General features: G+C 40.9%; 1 long non-coding RNA gene across 1 annotated transcript; it reads right to left on the bottom strand.

The window, feature by feature from the left end:
- Window positions 1–2616: 2616 nt before the first annotated feature.
- On the bottom strand, window positions 2617–15852 carry LOC308610480. Its single transcript, XR_014014560.1, has 3 exons — window positions 15766–15852; window positions 8965–9104; window positions 2617–3087 (listed from the first exon to the last, which is right to left on the bottom strand). It is a non-coding gene; the product is annotated as an uncharacterized lncRNA (long non-coding RNA).
- Between the last annotated feature and the right edge of the window lie 452 nt (window positions 15853–16304).

The raw sequence follows: 16304 nt of genomic DNA, 5'->3' as shown, positions 1-16304 counted from the left end.
GGATATCTGTACTAACTTCTCAATATTGTTCCATCCTGAGTCTAAATTCCTGGCCTCAAGGTAATGTTAGATTTCTAGCTCCAGCCCCTATTTACATAAGGCCTATACTAAGGAACGGAACTCATACACATCAGTCTGCTCTTATTTCTCTGGATTTAATTTCTCTGTTACTTTCTGAAACATGCAGGTGTTCCTTTCTTTCTTTTAATCTCAGCTATGTGCTTTTAACTTTTTCAAAATTGACCCAGAATTTACATGTGTCTCCAATAAGAGTACATTAAATTGAGCTTAGTCTGCTCTTCTACTGGCATATTTGATACCCAAATAATTTGCTACTTAACTGGATTCAGTTACCTGTATTTTCAGGCACCTAAAACTCACCATGTTCCAAATTTCCCCCTTTATTGTTAGTAATTTTCTTGGGAATCTGGATATCATTAGACAGAATAAAGTTAGTGAGTGGCCCAGGAATGCCTGAAATTTTGTTTGTCAGAGTGGCCAGAGAAAGTTAAGCAAAGAAGAAAACCAAATGAAAAGCAGAATCACATTATTATGGCTGAGACAAGATTCCATGCAGAGCTCTCTGTGGAGCTGGGTTGGGTCATAACTTATGCCAGAGCTCTAGGAGGGGTTGACACCATCTCATGCCAAGCTCTCAGTTCTGGGCTAATGTCAACTCTGGTCCACTCTATGGAGTGGAAACTTTGGAGGAATGGCCAATGTGTTCCACGGTGTAGGAAGAGGGAAATTGTGAATGTTACTTTCTAAATTGTGGAGGAACTAACCACTGTAAATGTGCCTTGAACTATGGTGTTTAATTTGACCAGTCAGATCAATGGCTTTCCCCTTGAATGAAATGCTGCTAAGTATATGAGTGGAAAAACAAAACTGGTGTAAGGAATAGATAACTAGTGGGAAGCAGCCGCATAGCACAGGGAGATCAGCTCTGTGCTTTGTGACCACCTAGAGGGGTGAGATAGGGAGGGTGGGAGGGAGGGAGATCCAAGAGGGAAGAGATATTGGGACATATGTATATGTATAACTGATTTACTTTGTTATAAAGCAGAAACTAACACACCATTGTAAAGCAATTATACTCCAATAAAGATGTTAAAAAAAAAACTAGTATACGGAGATGGAGAGACTGGGAGTCTTATTTTCCCAGCAATTAACTTTTCCTCGACCATGACCTTCCCTTTGAGTCTCCTAGACCTTGGGGATGATCGCAACCCCTTGGGTTGGGTGATGGCAACCCCATCTTCACTAGAACCTCTATAGTTAACTTTGATTTTTCCCACTCCGTCTATCCATCCCATGTATGCAGTCAGACATTTGATCTTGGACTTTTACTGACAAAATATCCTTGAATATAACCATTTCTTTTCACTCCCACTGCTACTGCTTTTGTCACTGCCTTAACTAGGGCTTTATCTTTAAGTCCTTTATATAAATATATAAATAAAATATACAAATAAATAAAATATAATATTAATTCTGATGATTTTAAAGTCTTTTCTTGATAAAGACTTTTCCTGATAAAGATACACAATATCTTATATAAATATTTTTGTATTATCTCTTCCTTTCTTAGAATTTTAGTCATATGATTCTATCTCTTGGCATGTCTAGAACTTTTTGATTGAATGCTGACTATTTTATTTGGCTTTTAAAATTTTTCTCCGTGGAAATGTTGTTTTGCTTCCAAATATTTTACTCTACCTGGAAGTAGCAAATCTTCAAATTACAATTTTTTAAATGCTTTCAAATATCAATACTATAGGTGTCACAAAATCTAGAAAAATGACATTTGAAAATTCACTACTGCCAGATGTGTCTCTATAAAACTTTTTCCCCACTCTTGTAGCTATATATTCTTTAACTGCCTCCTCATATGACAGTTTATGTGTTTTAGAAATAAAATTTTCAGAAATAAACTTTGTAGTTTATAGACATAGATTTCTTTTAACATGGTTGATTAGAGTTTGCTTTTAGTTATTAATAGTTTAGAAAAGTTTATTTCAGCGTCACAATTTATTATTGATAATGTCACATTAATTTTCATTGTTAACTTTGAGAAAACCTCTATGGATTACTTCCTCATAAATATTTACTATTATAAATGCATTACTGATTTCAGTACTGCTATAGGATTGTGCATTACAGGAATTCTGATAAAATACTCATTCACACCATTCCATTACACACATTATTGATGGGGTCTATTCTTTTATTTATTTATTTATTTATTTATTTTTGACTGTGTTGTGTCTTCGTTGCTGTGCACAGGCTTTCTCTAGTTGCAGCGACTGGGGGATACTCTTTGTTGCGGTGTGCAGGCTTCTTATTGCGGTGGCTTCTCTTGTTGCAGAGCACGGGCTCTAGGCATGCAAGCTTCAGTAGTTGTGGCTCGCAGGCTCAGTAGTTGTGGCTCACGGGCTCTAGAGCACAGGCTCCATAGTTGTGGCACACGGTCTTAGTTGCTCCGCGGCATGTGGGATCTTCCCGGACCAGGGCTCGAACCCGTGTCCCCTGCATTGGCAGGTGGCTTCCTAACCACTGTGCCATCAGGGAAGCCCCTGGAGTTTATTGTTTTTTTGTTTTTTTGTGTTTGCGGTATGCTGGCCTCTCACTGTTGTGGCCTCTCCCCGTTGCAGGGCACAGGCTCCGGACATGCAGGATCAGTGGCCATGGCTCACGGGCCTAGCCGCTACACGGCATTTGGGATCTTCCCGGACCGGGGCACGAACCCGTGTCCCCTGCATCGGCAGGCAGACTCTCAACCACTGCACCACCAGGGAAGCCCTGGAGTATATTCTTGACAGAAGGAAATGTCCGTTTTGACTAAGCATTGAAGAAAACTGAATCTTTGACTTATCTTTCACATGCCTGATGATTGAAATAATTTTCCACAGAATAACTTATGGTTTTATACTTTTCAGTTCTTTTTTTCTTCTTCAAATGCACATGCTTTGAGAGCTGTGAAGTGCAAGACATGGCTATATTGTAAGGTGGTTTTTGTCCTTACGCTTCTGTGTCTTGTGCTAGTTAAGTCAGTAGAGTAGTCAGTAAGAGTACTGGAAGTTATTCCTGTAATGGGATATTATATAGTCAATTACATATGGTGGTGTCTGAAAATCACATAATAGCCTCACTTAAAACATCTCCTTAGCCAGGTTTCAAAAAAGCCTGTGACCAATCCAATATGATCCAACATAGCGGACTATGATAGAAGGAAAATTGGCAAAGAAATAGACGCTGGTCTTACCTGATGGAAGTTAAAATATCTCACTTTTGACAATTTTGCAAAAACCTATAATTACATGAACTAATTTCTAGGGTTCTTCGTAGGACCTAAAAAGGAACCCATAGAGTTGTAGAACAACAATAGAAGCTACTGTGATGAGAAGCCCCGGCACCACAACAAAGAGTAGCCCCCGCTCACCTCAACTAGAGAAAGCCTGCACGCAGCACTGAAGACCCAATGCAGCCAAAATAAAAATAAATAAATAAAAATAAATAAATTTATCTTTTAAAAAGTAATACTCAGGTTTGAGTCATGAGAAATTTGATGAGGAGAAATTAGCTAATGTTTTCAGAACTTTTAAAATATCAAACTCAGTCTCTAAGATTTTAGCATCATATACAACATCGGTTACTTATTAGTGGTTTGGGAAGACCAATTTAAAATTTTCTCATCTTACTGTATTGAAATTCATGGCCCTAATGTTTTCCACGTTGACTATATGAATGATGAAGAAAAGTCAATCATGTATCTCATTTCCAACTGGACAGAAAACAATATTTTAAAAAGTGTTTGAACTACTGACTTTTGATTTCTTGTAAGGCAAATGGATAGGTAATTTTTATTCCCTGATTAGCAGAAAAATGGTGGAAGAGGGCAGGGTTAAGAATTAAGATTTCAAGAGCATGAGAGGTAGATGGCCAACCAGAGTTCCTAAGGTTCAGTGCCTGTAACCGTTGCCGCCGCTTAAGCCTGCCAAAGCAGTGGTACGGCTGCTGCGCTCGTGTTTGCTACCTCTAGAAACATTCTTGCCAGTAGTGGCGGCAGCGGGACTCAATTACCCCCTTTTTTCACTCTCTCCAGAAGCTCCAGATGGCGTCTTCCGTGGGCAACGTGGCCGACAGCACAGAACCAACGAAATGTATGCTTTCCTTCCAAGGGTTAGCTGAGTTGGCACATCGAGAATATCAGGCAGGAGATTTTGAGACAGCTGAGAGACACTGCATGCAGCTCTGGAGACAAGAGCCAGGCAATACTGGTGTACTTTTATTACTTTCATCTATACACTTCCAGTGTCAAAGGCTGGACAGATCTGCCCACTTTAGTACTCTGGCAATTAAACAGAACCCTCTTCTGGCAGAAGCCTATTCGAATTTGGGGAATGTGTACAAGGAAAGAGGGCAGTTGCAGGAAGCAACTGAGCATTACCGGCATGCATTGCGTCTCAAACCAGATTTCATCGATGGTTATATTAACCTGGCAGCCGCATTGGTAGCAGCAGGCGACATGGAAGGGGCAGTACAAGCTTACGTCTCTGCTCTTCAGTACAATCCTTATTTGTACTGTGTTCGCAGTGACCTGGGGAACCTGCTCAAAGCCCTGGGTGGCTTAGAAGAAGCCAAGGCATGTTATTTGAAAGCAATTGAGACGCAACCGAACTTTGCAGTAGCTTGGAGTAATCTTGGCTGTGTTTTCAATGCACAAGGGGAGATTTGGCTTGCAATTCATCACTTTGAAAAGGCTGTCACCCTTGACCCCAATTTTCTGGATGCTTATATCAATTTAGGAAATGTCTTCAATGAGGCACGGATTTTTGACAGAGCTGTGGCAGCTTACCTTTGTGCCCTAAGCTTGAGTCCAAATCATGCAGTGGTACATGGCAACCTGGCTTGTGTATACTATGAGCAAGGCCTGATGGATCTGGCAATAGACACCTACAGGCGAGCTATTGAATTGCAACCACATTTCCCTGATGCTTACTGCAACCTAGGAAACGCACTCAAAGAGAAGGGCAGTGTTGCTGAAGCAGAAGCTTGTTATCATACAGCTCTCCGGCTGTGTCCCACCCATGCAGACTCTCTGAATAACCTAGCCAATATCAAAGGAGAACAGGGAAACAGTGAAGAGGCAGTTCGCTTGTATCGTAAAGCATTAGAGCTCTGCCCAGACTTTGCTGATGCCCATTCAAATTTAGCAAGTGTATTGAAGCAGCAGGGAAAAGTGCACGAAGCTCTGATGCATTATAAGGAGGCTATTCGAATCAGTCCTACCTTTGCTGATGCCTACTGCAATATGGGAAACACCCTACGGGAGATGCAGGATGTTCAGGGAGCCTTGCAGTGTTATACTCGTGCCGTTCAGATCAGCCCTGCATTTGCGGATGCCCACAGCAATCTGGCTTCCATTCACCACGATTCAGGGAATATTCCAGAAGCAATTGCTTCTTATCGCACTGTTCTGAAGCTTCAACCTGACTTTCCTGACGCTTATTGTAATTTGGCTCATTGCCTGCAGGTTGTCTGTGATTGGACAGACTATGATGAGCGAATGAAGAAGTTGGTCAGCATTGTGGCTGACCAGTTGGAGAGGAATAGGTTGCCTTCTGTGCAGCCTCATCATAGTATGCTCTATCCTCTTTCTCATGGCTTCAGGAAGGCTATTGCTGAGAGGCATGGGAACCTCTGCTTGGCTAATATAAGTGTCCTTCATAAACCACCGTATGAACATCCAAAAGACCTGAAGCTCAGTGATGGTCGACTGCGTGTAGGATACGTGAGTTCTGACTTTGGGAATCATCCTACTTCTCATCTTATGCAGTCCATTCCAGGCATGCACAATCCTGATAAATTTGAGATATTCTGTTATGGCCTGAGCCCACATGATGGCACAAACTTCCGAGCGAAGGTGATGGCAGAAGCCAATCATTTCATTGATCTTTCTCAGATTCCATGCAATGGGAAAGCAGCTGATCGCATCCATCAAGATGGTATACACATCCTTGTAAATCTGAATGGTTATACCAGGGGTGCTCGAAATGAACTCTTTGCTCTCAGGCCAGCTCCTATTCAGGCAATGTGGCTGGGGTACCCTGGGACTAGTGGCGTGCTTTTCATGGATTATATCATCACTGATCAGGAAACTTCACCTGCTGAAGTTGCTGAGCAGTATTCTGAGAAACTGGCTTATATGCCCCATACTTTCTTTATTGGTGATCATGCTAATATGTTCCCTCACCTGAAGAAAAAAGCCGTCATCGATTTTAAGTCCAATGGGCACATTTATGACAATCGGATTGTGCTGAATGGCATCGACCTCCAAGCATTTCTTGATAGTCTATCAGATGTGCAAATAGTCAAGATGAAATGTCCTGATGGAGAAGACAACGCAGACAGCAGTAATACAACTCTTAATATGCCTGTCATTCCTATGAATACTGTTGCAGAAGCAGTTATTGAAATGATTAACAGAGGACAAATTCAGGTTACAATTAATGGATTCAGTATTAGCAATGGACTGGCAACTACCCTGATCAACAATAAGGCTGCCACTGGAGAGGAGGTTCCCCGTACCATTATTGTAACCACACGTTCTCAGTACGGGTTACCGGAAGATGCCATTGTGTACTGTAACTTTAATCAGTTATACAAACTTGACCCATCTACTTTGCAGATGTGGGTAAATATTCTGAAGCGTGTTCCCAATAGTGTACTGTGGCTGTTGCGTTTTCCAGCAGCAGGAGAAGCTAATATTCAACAGTACGCACAAAATATGGGCCTTCCCCCGAACCGTATCATTTTTTCCCCTGTTGCTCCTAAAGAGGAACATGTTCGGAGAGGCCAGCTGGCTGATGTCTGCTTGGACACTCCACTCTGTAATGGACACACCACAGGGATGGACGTCCTTTGGGCAGGGACCCCCATGGTGACTCTGCCAGGAGAGACTCTTGCTTCCCGAGTTGCAGCTTCCCAGCTCACTTGTTTAGGCTGTCTTGAGCTGATTGCTAAAAATAGACAAGAATATGAAGAGATAGCTGTGAAACTGGGAACTGATGTAGAATACCTGAAGAAAATTCGTGGCAAAGTCTGGAAGCAGAGAACATCTAGCCCTCTGTTCAACACCAGACAATACACGATGGAACTAGAGCGGCTCTATCTACAGATGTGGGAGCATTATGCAGCTGGCAACAAACCTGCTGACATGATAAAGCCTGTTGAAGTCACTGAGTCAGCCTAAATAATGACTGTGTGCCCAGGAGAATTACCCCTGTAGCTGAGCCTCAACCTTCTGGGGGAAAGGGAACTACTTTTTCAATATCATGTTGCAGATGGGTGACACACAATGATAAGAAATAGCACAGCCAGATTCGCTTCCTGCATGATCATGACAGGGAGAGACACAAGAGATGGGAAACTGCTGTTCCACAAGGGGATTCCATCGAATTTTGCCGCAGCCAGGTGTCTGGAAGGTCTGGAAAGTAAGTCTGGAAGGTCTGATCTCCCTTGGTCTTCCAGGGGATGGATGGTTAGTGTGGAAGGGAGATAGAGATTGCCCAGCCATTTTGTGATTATCATGGCTGGATTGAGTCTTCTGAATTAATTTTTTTCTTTCTATTTTGGGTATTGGAGCTTTTAAAAATGTTTGGTTTCAGGTATTTTTATTCATGTGAAGTGTATATGATTCTCTTGAGATAAGGTGTTAAGCTGAAATATTCCTTGTTTTAGTTTCTGAACTCTACAGATAAATGGGGACTTTGCTGGTGTAGTCTTTTTCTAGGTTTTATAAACCGTTTGAGCCTGTATCAGTCATTTTAGTGTCTGACATAACGTTTGGAACTCTCAGTGCTTTGTTGGTTTGTAGATGATGGCCTCAATTCTTTTTCTGGTCCGTTTCCTTCTTCCCTTCCCCCCACTTTAAAAATTCTCCTGTAACTTGGCTAACAAAAAACCAAGTCTGATTCAAAACCTCCCAGAGTGTTTCTCTTAAACACATCATCTGGTGCCAAATGAAGACTCTTAGGAGTGCTTATTAATTATGAAGGGCACAGTTGTGGTACTGTCACTGATGATAATAATAATGGATTTTTGGCCTAGAGTTTTGTCCTATTTCACCAGTGTTTTACTGTTGACTGCCCCTCTATGCTGCTTCCAAAAGTGATAGTGTGTGATAAGATGTTTACTTTCATTTCTAAAGTTTGTTTTTTTTTAGGTGAGTCCTGTTCTTCCTTTTTCTTTCAGCAGAAATAAAATTCCAGGTAAGTATAAGTATTCAAATATTTGATCAGTAATTCACAGTTATCTCCAGTACATTAAATAACTTTCATCAAAAAACATGTTATAGGTAAAAAGTTCTGAAGGATCAGCTATGTATACGATAATTATGTTTCAGGCCTTCTAGGGTATTATATATAATAACTTGTCTTCTGGTCGAGGTCTTGAAGTCTTTATGGATTCAGCCTCAGTAGTAGCGAACTGCACTGCTACTTGGTTTGGAGTACAAATTAGACTTTAACCCTCCTGGAGGTTGAGTTTTTGGTATTGAAAACCATAGGAATGAAATTATTGTATTTCAACAAAGGATCGAGGGCTTGAGGCTTAAACAAGCCAACATATGTGTGGGAAGCAGTCAGCCTTGAGAGCACCTTCGGACATGCCAGGCATGCCGCTGCTGCTCGAAGGGACTGTCCCTACTTGTTCCCCTCCTTGTTCCATTCCATGGGAGATAAATCACCAGGGCCCAGAAATCAGAAAGAAAGTAAAATGAGACAAGCAAAGCTGTCTCCTCCCTGCACATGCAGGTTATTTTGGATGATTCTGGGTTTATGGGTTTTCTCCCAGGGAAGTTAACCTTGAGCCAAGACAGTCTATAAATAATGTAAACCACCGTCTGGCAACCTTCCCTTTTCTAGTCTATATAATCTGCACCTGTAGCATAATAAAACTTACCTTGCAACCATCAGTTGTCTTGGTCCTTCTGACCCCATTCGTTGGTGCTACTTCAGTTCCTTACCCCGTCCCTTCTGACCCTGGGCGGTGAAATCCTCTTTCTGAGGCTGGTCCATGGCAAGTGGTGCCCGAACAGGGACCTGAAGCATGAAGGCAATTAAAAGGAAAAGAAAGTGCAGGTAAGAGAACCCTTATGCAAAATATGTGTGGCCACGAGTAAAAGTGAAACTAATAGAGGCATAAGGCAACAGTCAGAAGTAAAATAAGATGGGGCAAAAGGGCTCAAAGGAGCGTGAATTATTTGCTCAGGTTTTACTTTCGATGCTTATAGCTCGGGGTAATAAAGTTTCTACCTCACAGTTGACTGAATTTTTGCAGCATATCCATGATGTATCTCCCTGGTTTCCTGATGGCGGCTCTGTGACATAGAAATCTGGCAGAAAGTTGGAGAAGATTTAAAAAATTATTATGAGTCTCGAGGGCCTACTCATACTGCTGTTGTTACATTTAGTTTGTGGAATCTGATAAAAATATGTTTAGGTTCTTCTCATGATAGTGTTGATTTGAATGTAAAGTCAGAAAAACATAAGCCTCTGACAGAAGACAAGACTGTATTATCAGCTACTGTGTCGCCACTTCCTAAACCGAAAGAGCTAATTAATTTAAATATTTCAGATGAAGAGGAACATTTTGACTTAACCGATGAGGCTTTTAAACATAAAAGAGAGAGAAAAAAAAACATAAAAGAGAGAATCATCCTGAGGATGATTTTCTAATGGCTATGACAGATAAGTCAGTGAAAAAGCTGCAAATTAGTAAGGACTGTCTTCCTCAAAAATCTACATCTGTAAAAATGCTCAGTCTCTTGCAACGTGCTGTATAAGCAGCAATAAAACGAGGAGAAGATCCTATTTTCTGTTGTCCTGTCATAGAAAGACCTGATCCTAATCATCCTCAACAGGCTATTAGGGAGCATCAGGCTCTTCCTTTGAAAGTTTTGAAAGATTTAAAATCTGCTTGTGCTCAATATGGGCCCACTGCTCCTTTTACTACTGCTATGGTTGACACTATTGCAGGAGAAGCTCTTTCCCCCGCTGATTAGAAGTCTATTGCACGAGCTTGTTTAAATGGTGGAGATTATTTAATATGGAAGTTTGATTTTTATGAACGGGCTGCTGAACAAGCAGAAAAGAATGCTACCCATGATATTCCAGTGGATTATCATATGCTGATTGGGGAAGGACCATATATTTCTTTACAAGATCAACTAACTTATACCTTTGTTGCTTATCCTCAAATAAATCATTTGGCATTACAAGCCTGGAGGAAATTACCTTCTACACACAAAACTGAGGATCTTTCAAAAATGAGACAGGGACCTGATGAACCATATGCTGATTTTGTAGATAGATTGTTACAGGCGGTGGGGAGACTCATTGTGGATGGACTCACTGGTACAATTGTAGTTAAGCAACTTGCTTTTGAAAACGCTAATAATGCAGGTCAGGCTGCGATTCGACCTTGGAGAAAACGGGGAACACTGGAGGATTATATTCGCCTTTGTGCAGACATTGGGCCTGCTTATATACAGGGTGCTGCTATGGCTGCAGCATTAACTAAAGTGGGGTTTAAAAACAATCAAAAGAGAACAAAGACTAGTTTTCAATGTGGAAAGGCAGGTCATTTTGCTGGAGAATGTGGATCTTTTCATTGTAACCCTGCTCCTTCCTTCCCTACTCAAAAACCTCCAGATGGTCAGAAAATCCCTGGTTTATGCCCTAAATGCAACAGGGGAAAACGTTGGGCACGAGATTGTCGCTCAGTGGCCCACAGGGATGGGACACCACTGTCGCGAAACTCCTCCCGGGGCCTTCCCCGGCCCCAACAAATAATAGGGACAACGTCTGCGTATCCTCCTCAAACTATCAATCAGACATTAACCAAAAACAAAAACATACAATATCTTCGCTCTCCAGAGCAACAGCAGGAAGCACAGGACTGGACCTCAGTACCTCCGCCCGATATGTATTAACTCCTGCAATGGGTCCTCAGGCCCTCTCTATAGGCATCTATGGACCTTTACCCAAGGGTTTGATTGGACTGTTATTGGGAAGAAGTAGTGTCGCCATGAAGGGTTTAACTATTATGCCAGGTCTCATAGACTCTGAGTACGAAGGAGAAATAAACATCATGGCACAAACTATTAAAAATATAATAACGATTTCTCCTGGTGATAAAATTCCACAGTTGCTACTTTTGCCCTTTGTACCTCATGGACAAATTTTACAACATCAAAAGAGAGAAACAAAGGCTTTTGGATCATCTAGTGCTGCCTACTGGATTCAGAAGATAGGGAAAGAACGTCCAGAAATGAAATGAACCATGAATGGAAAGGTTTTTTCAGGTTTGTTAGACACTGGAGCTGATGTCTCTGTTATGACGCAGATGCACTGGCCTAAACATTGGCCCGTTAGTCCTATTATTACAGAACTTCAAGGAATAGGACAGAGTTCTTCTCCTATGCCAAGTAGTCAGTTATTATTATGGCAAGATAGTGAGGGCCATTCAGGATACTTCCAGCCTTATGTTTTGCCTGGGCTGCCTTTAAACCTCTTGGGCCAAGATATATGAAAAGAAATGGGAGTATTACTTTATAGTCCAAATTCTCACGTCTCTAATATGGTGTTGGATCCAGGATTTCTTCCCACAAAAGGGCTGGGAACAAATCAAAAAGGAACTGTCTATCCTATTGATGTGAAAATAAAAAGTGATAGACAAGGTTTGGGTTTTTCTTAGGGGCCTTGGATTCTCCTCCACTCACTGCTGGTCCAATTACTTGGCTGAGTGATGACCCTGTATGGGTGGACCAATGGCCCCTCACAAAGGAGAAATTAGAAGCTGCAGAACAGTTAGTACTGGAACAATTCGGGCATTTAGAAATTTCCAATACTCCTTGGAGTACTCCTATTTTTATTATCAAGAAAAAGTCTGGAAAATAGAGGTTATTACAGGGTCTAAGAGCTGTTAATAAAACTATGCTAATAATGGGAGCTCTTCAACTAGGCCTACCCTCTCCAACAGCCATACCACACAGTTATCATCTTTTAGTTATAGATTTAAAGATTGTTTTTTCACTATTCCTTTGTTTCCTGAAGATAGAAAACATTTTGCTTTTAGCTTGCCTTCCTTAAATTTTAAGGAACCCATGAGGAGATGTCAATGGAAAGTATTGCCTCAGGGCATGGCAAATAGTCCTACATTATGCCAAATATATGTGGCTCAGGCCTTAACTCCTGTGAGAAAAAGGTTTCCAACGTTATATCTCATACATTATATGGATGATATACTTTTAGCCACTGACAGTATTTCTTTTTTTTTTTTTTTCCAGTTTGGATTCCTTTTATATCTTTCTCTTCTCTGATAGTTTTTTTTTTTTAAACATTTTTATTGGAGTATAATTGCTTTACAATGGTGTGTTAGTCTCTGCTTTATAACAAAGTGAATCAGTTATACATATACATATATACCCATATCTCTTCCCTTTTGCATCTCCCTCCCTGCCACCCTCCCTATCCCGCCCCTCTAGGTGGTCACAAAGCACAGAGATGATCTCCCTGTGCTATGAGGCTGCTTCCCACTAGCTATCTATTTTACGTTTGGTAGTGTATATATGTCCATGCCACTCTCTCTCTTTGTCCCAGCTTACCCTTCCCCCTCCCTGTATCCTCAAGTCCATTCTCTAGTAGGTCTGCATCTTTATTCCCATCTTGCCCCTAGGTTCTTCATGACCATTTTTTTTCTTAGATTCCATATATATGTGTTAGCATAAGGTATTTGTTTTTCTCTTTTTGACTTACTTCACTCTGAATGACAGTCTCTAGGTTCATCCACCTCACTACAAATAATTCAGTTTTGTTCCTTTTTATGGCTGAGTAACATTCCATTGTATATATATGCCACATCTTCTTTATCCATTCATCTGTCGATGGACACTTAGGTTGCTTCCATGTCCTGGCTATTGTAAATAGAGCTGCAATGAACATTTTGGTACATGACTCCTTTTGAATTATGGTTTTCTCAGGGTATATGCCTAGTAGTGGGATTGCTGGGTCATATGGTAGTTCTATTTTTAGTTTTTTAAGGAAACTCCATACTGTTCTCCATAGTGGCTGTATCAATCTACTTTCCCACCAACAGTGCAAGAGGGCTCCCTTTTCTCCACACCCTCTCCAGCATTTATTTTTTCTAGATTTTTTGATGATGGCCATTCTGACTGGTGTGAGATGATATCTCATTGAGTTTTGATTTGCATTTCTCTAATGATTAATGATGCTGAGCTTTCTTTCATGTGTTTGTTGGCAATCTGTATAACTTCTTTGGAGAAATGTCTATTTAGGTCTTCTGCTCATTTTTGGACTGGGTTTTTTGTTTTTTTGATACTGAGCTGCATGAGCTGCTTGTAAATTTTGGAGATTAATCCTTTGTCAGTTGCTTCATTTACAAATATTTTCTCCCATTCTGAGGGTTGTCTTTTCATCTTGTTTATGATTTCCTTTGCTGTGCAAAAGCTTTGAAGTTTCATTAGGTCCCATTTGTTTATTTTTGTTTTTATTTCCATTTCTCTAGGAGGTGGGCAAAAAGGATCTTGCTATGATTTTATGTCATAGAGTGTTCTGCTTATGTTTTCCTCTAAGAGTTTGATGGTGTCAAACTGGCCTTACATTTAGGTCTTTAATCCATTTTGAGTTTATTCTTGTGTATGGTGTTAGGGAGTGTTCTAATTTCATTCTTTTACATGTAGCTGTCCAGTTTTCCCAGTGTACAATGTTCTCTTATGCTAAAAGGACAACTTTGGTGGAAGTGTCTAAGAAACACTTCTACATATGACTTAGGCCAGTTCAAAAGATGATGTAGGCAAGGCTTCACATAACTGTGCGACAGGACGGAGGAAAAGACGGGAAAACTTCTAGTACCATTTTCATCCCAAGGCAGAAATGCCAATAATATTCCAAGTTTAGATGACTAGCTCAAGGCCTGGCTTGCAAATACAACTCTCTATATTCTCTGGAAATTAAGAGTTTACCTCAGTGAGACATAGGTATATTTCTTTTTTTTTTAATTTTTTAATTAGTTTCTGCTTTATAACAAAGTGAATCAGTCATACATATACATCTGTTCCCACATCCCTTCCCTCATGCATCTCCCTCCCTCCCACCCTCCCCATCCCACCCCTCCAGGCGGTCACAAAGCACCGAGCTGATCTCCCTGTGCTCTGTGGCTGCTTCCCACTATGTATCTACCTTACGTTTGGTAGTGTATATATGTCCATGCCTCTCTTTCGCTTTGTCACAGCTTACTCTTCCCCCTCCCCATATCCTCAAGTCCATTCTCAAGTAGGTCTGTGTCTTTATTCCCGTTTTGCCCCTAGGTCCTTCATGACTTTTTTTTTTTTTAAATTCCGTATATATGTGTTAGCATACGGTATTTGTCTTTCTCTTTCTGACTTACTTCACTCTGTATGACAGACTCTAGGTCTATCCACCTCATTACAAATAGCTCAGTTTCGTTTCTTTTTATGGCTGAGTAATATTCCATTGTATATATGTGCCACATCTTCTTTATCCATTCATCTGATGATGGACACTTAGGTTGTTTCCAGCTCCGGGCTATTGTGAATAGAGCTGCAATGAACATTTTGGTACATGTCTCTTTTGGAATTATGGTTTTCTCAGGGTATATGCCTAGTAGTGGGATTGCTGGGTCATATGGTAGTTCTATTTTTAGTTTTTTAAGGAACCTCCATACCGTTCTCCATAGTGGCTGTACCAATTCACATTCCCACCAGCAGTGCAAGAGTGTTCCCTTTTTTCCACACCCTCTCCAGCATTTATTGTTTCTAGATTTTTTGATGATGGCCATTCTGACTGGTGTGAGATGATATCTCATTGAGTTTTGATTTGCATTTCTCTAATGATTAATGATGCTGAGCTTTCTTTCATGTGTTTGTTGGCAATCTGTATAACTTCTTTGGAGAAATGTCTATTTAGGTCTTCTGCTCATTTTTGGACTGGGTTTTTCTTTCAGCAGAAATGAAATTCCAGGTAAGTATAAGTATTCAAATATTTGATCAGTAATTCACAGTTATCACAGTTATCTCCAGTACATTAAATAACTTTCATCCAAAAACATGTTATAGGTTAAAAGTTCTGAAGGACCAGCTATGTATATGATAATTATGTTTCAGGCCTTCTAGGGTATTATATATAATAACTTGTCTTCTGGTCGTGGTCTTGAAGTCTTTATGGATTCAGCCTCAGTAGTAGCGAACTGCACTGCTACTTGGTTTGGAGTACAAATTAGACTTTAACCCTCCTGGAGGTTGAGTTTTTGGTATTGAAAACCATAGGAATGAAATTATTGTATTTCAACAAAGGATCGAGGGCTTGAGGCTTAAACAAGCCAACATATGTGTGGGAAGCAGTCAGCCTTAAGAGCACCTTCGGACATGCCAGGCATGCCGCTGCTGCTCGAAGGGACTGTCCCTACTTGTTCCCCTCCTTGTTCCATTCCATGGGAGATAAATCACCAGGGCCCAGAAATCAGAAAGAAAGTAAAATGAGACAAGCAAAGCTGTCTCCTCCCTGCACATGCAGGTTATTTTGGATGATTCTGGGTTTATGGGTTTTCTCCCAGGGAAGTTAACCTTGAGCTGAGACAGTCATTAGATAATGTAAACCACCGTCTGGCAACCTTCCCTTTTCTAGTCTATATAATCTGCACCTGTAGCATAATAAAACTTACCTTGCAACCATCAGTTGTCTTGGTCCTTCTGACCCCATTCGTCGGTGCTACTTCAGTTCCTTACCCCGTCCCTTCTGACCCTGGACGGTGAAATCCTCTTTCTGAGGCTGGTCCATGGCAAGTGGTGCCCGAACAGGGACCTGAAGCATGAAGGCAATTAAAAGGAAAAGAAAGTGCAGGTAAGAGAACCCTTATGCAAAATATGTGTGGCCACGAGTAAAAGTGAAACTAACAGAGGCATAAGGCAACAGTCAGAAGTAAAATAAGATGGGGCAAAAGGGCTCAAAGGAGCGTGAATTATTTGCTCAGGTTTTACTTTTGATGCTTATAGCTCGGGGTAATAAAGTTTCTACCTCACAGTTGACTGAATTTTTGCAGCATATCCATGATGTATCTCCCTGGTGTCCTGATGGCGGCTCTGTGACAGAAATCTGGCAGAAAGTTGGAGAAGATTTAAAAAATTATTATGAGTCTCGAGGGCCTACTCATACTGCTGTTGTTACATTTAGTTTGTGGAATCTGATAAAAATATGTTTAGG

Source organism: Mesoplodon bidens (assembly GCF_964165515.1).
Source record: "Mesoplodon bidens genome assembly, contig: HAP1_SCAFFOLD_785, whole genome shotgun sequence".
Taxonomy (NCBI): Eukaryota; Metazoa; Chordata; class Mammalia; order Artiodactyla; family Ziphiidae; genus Mesoplodon; species Mesoplodon bidens.
Note: the sequence above shows the minus strand (reverse complement) of the source record. Positions and strands in the feature narration are given on the sequence as shown.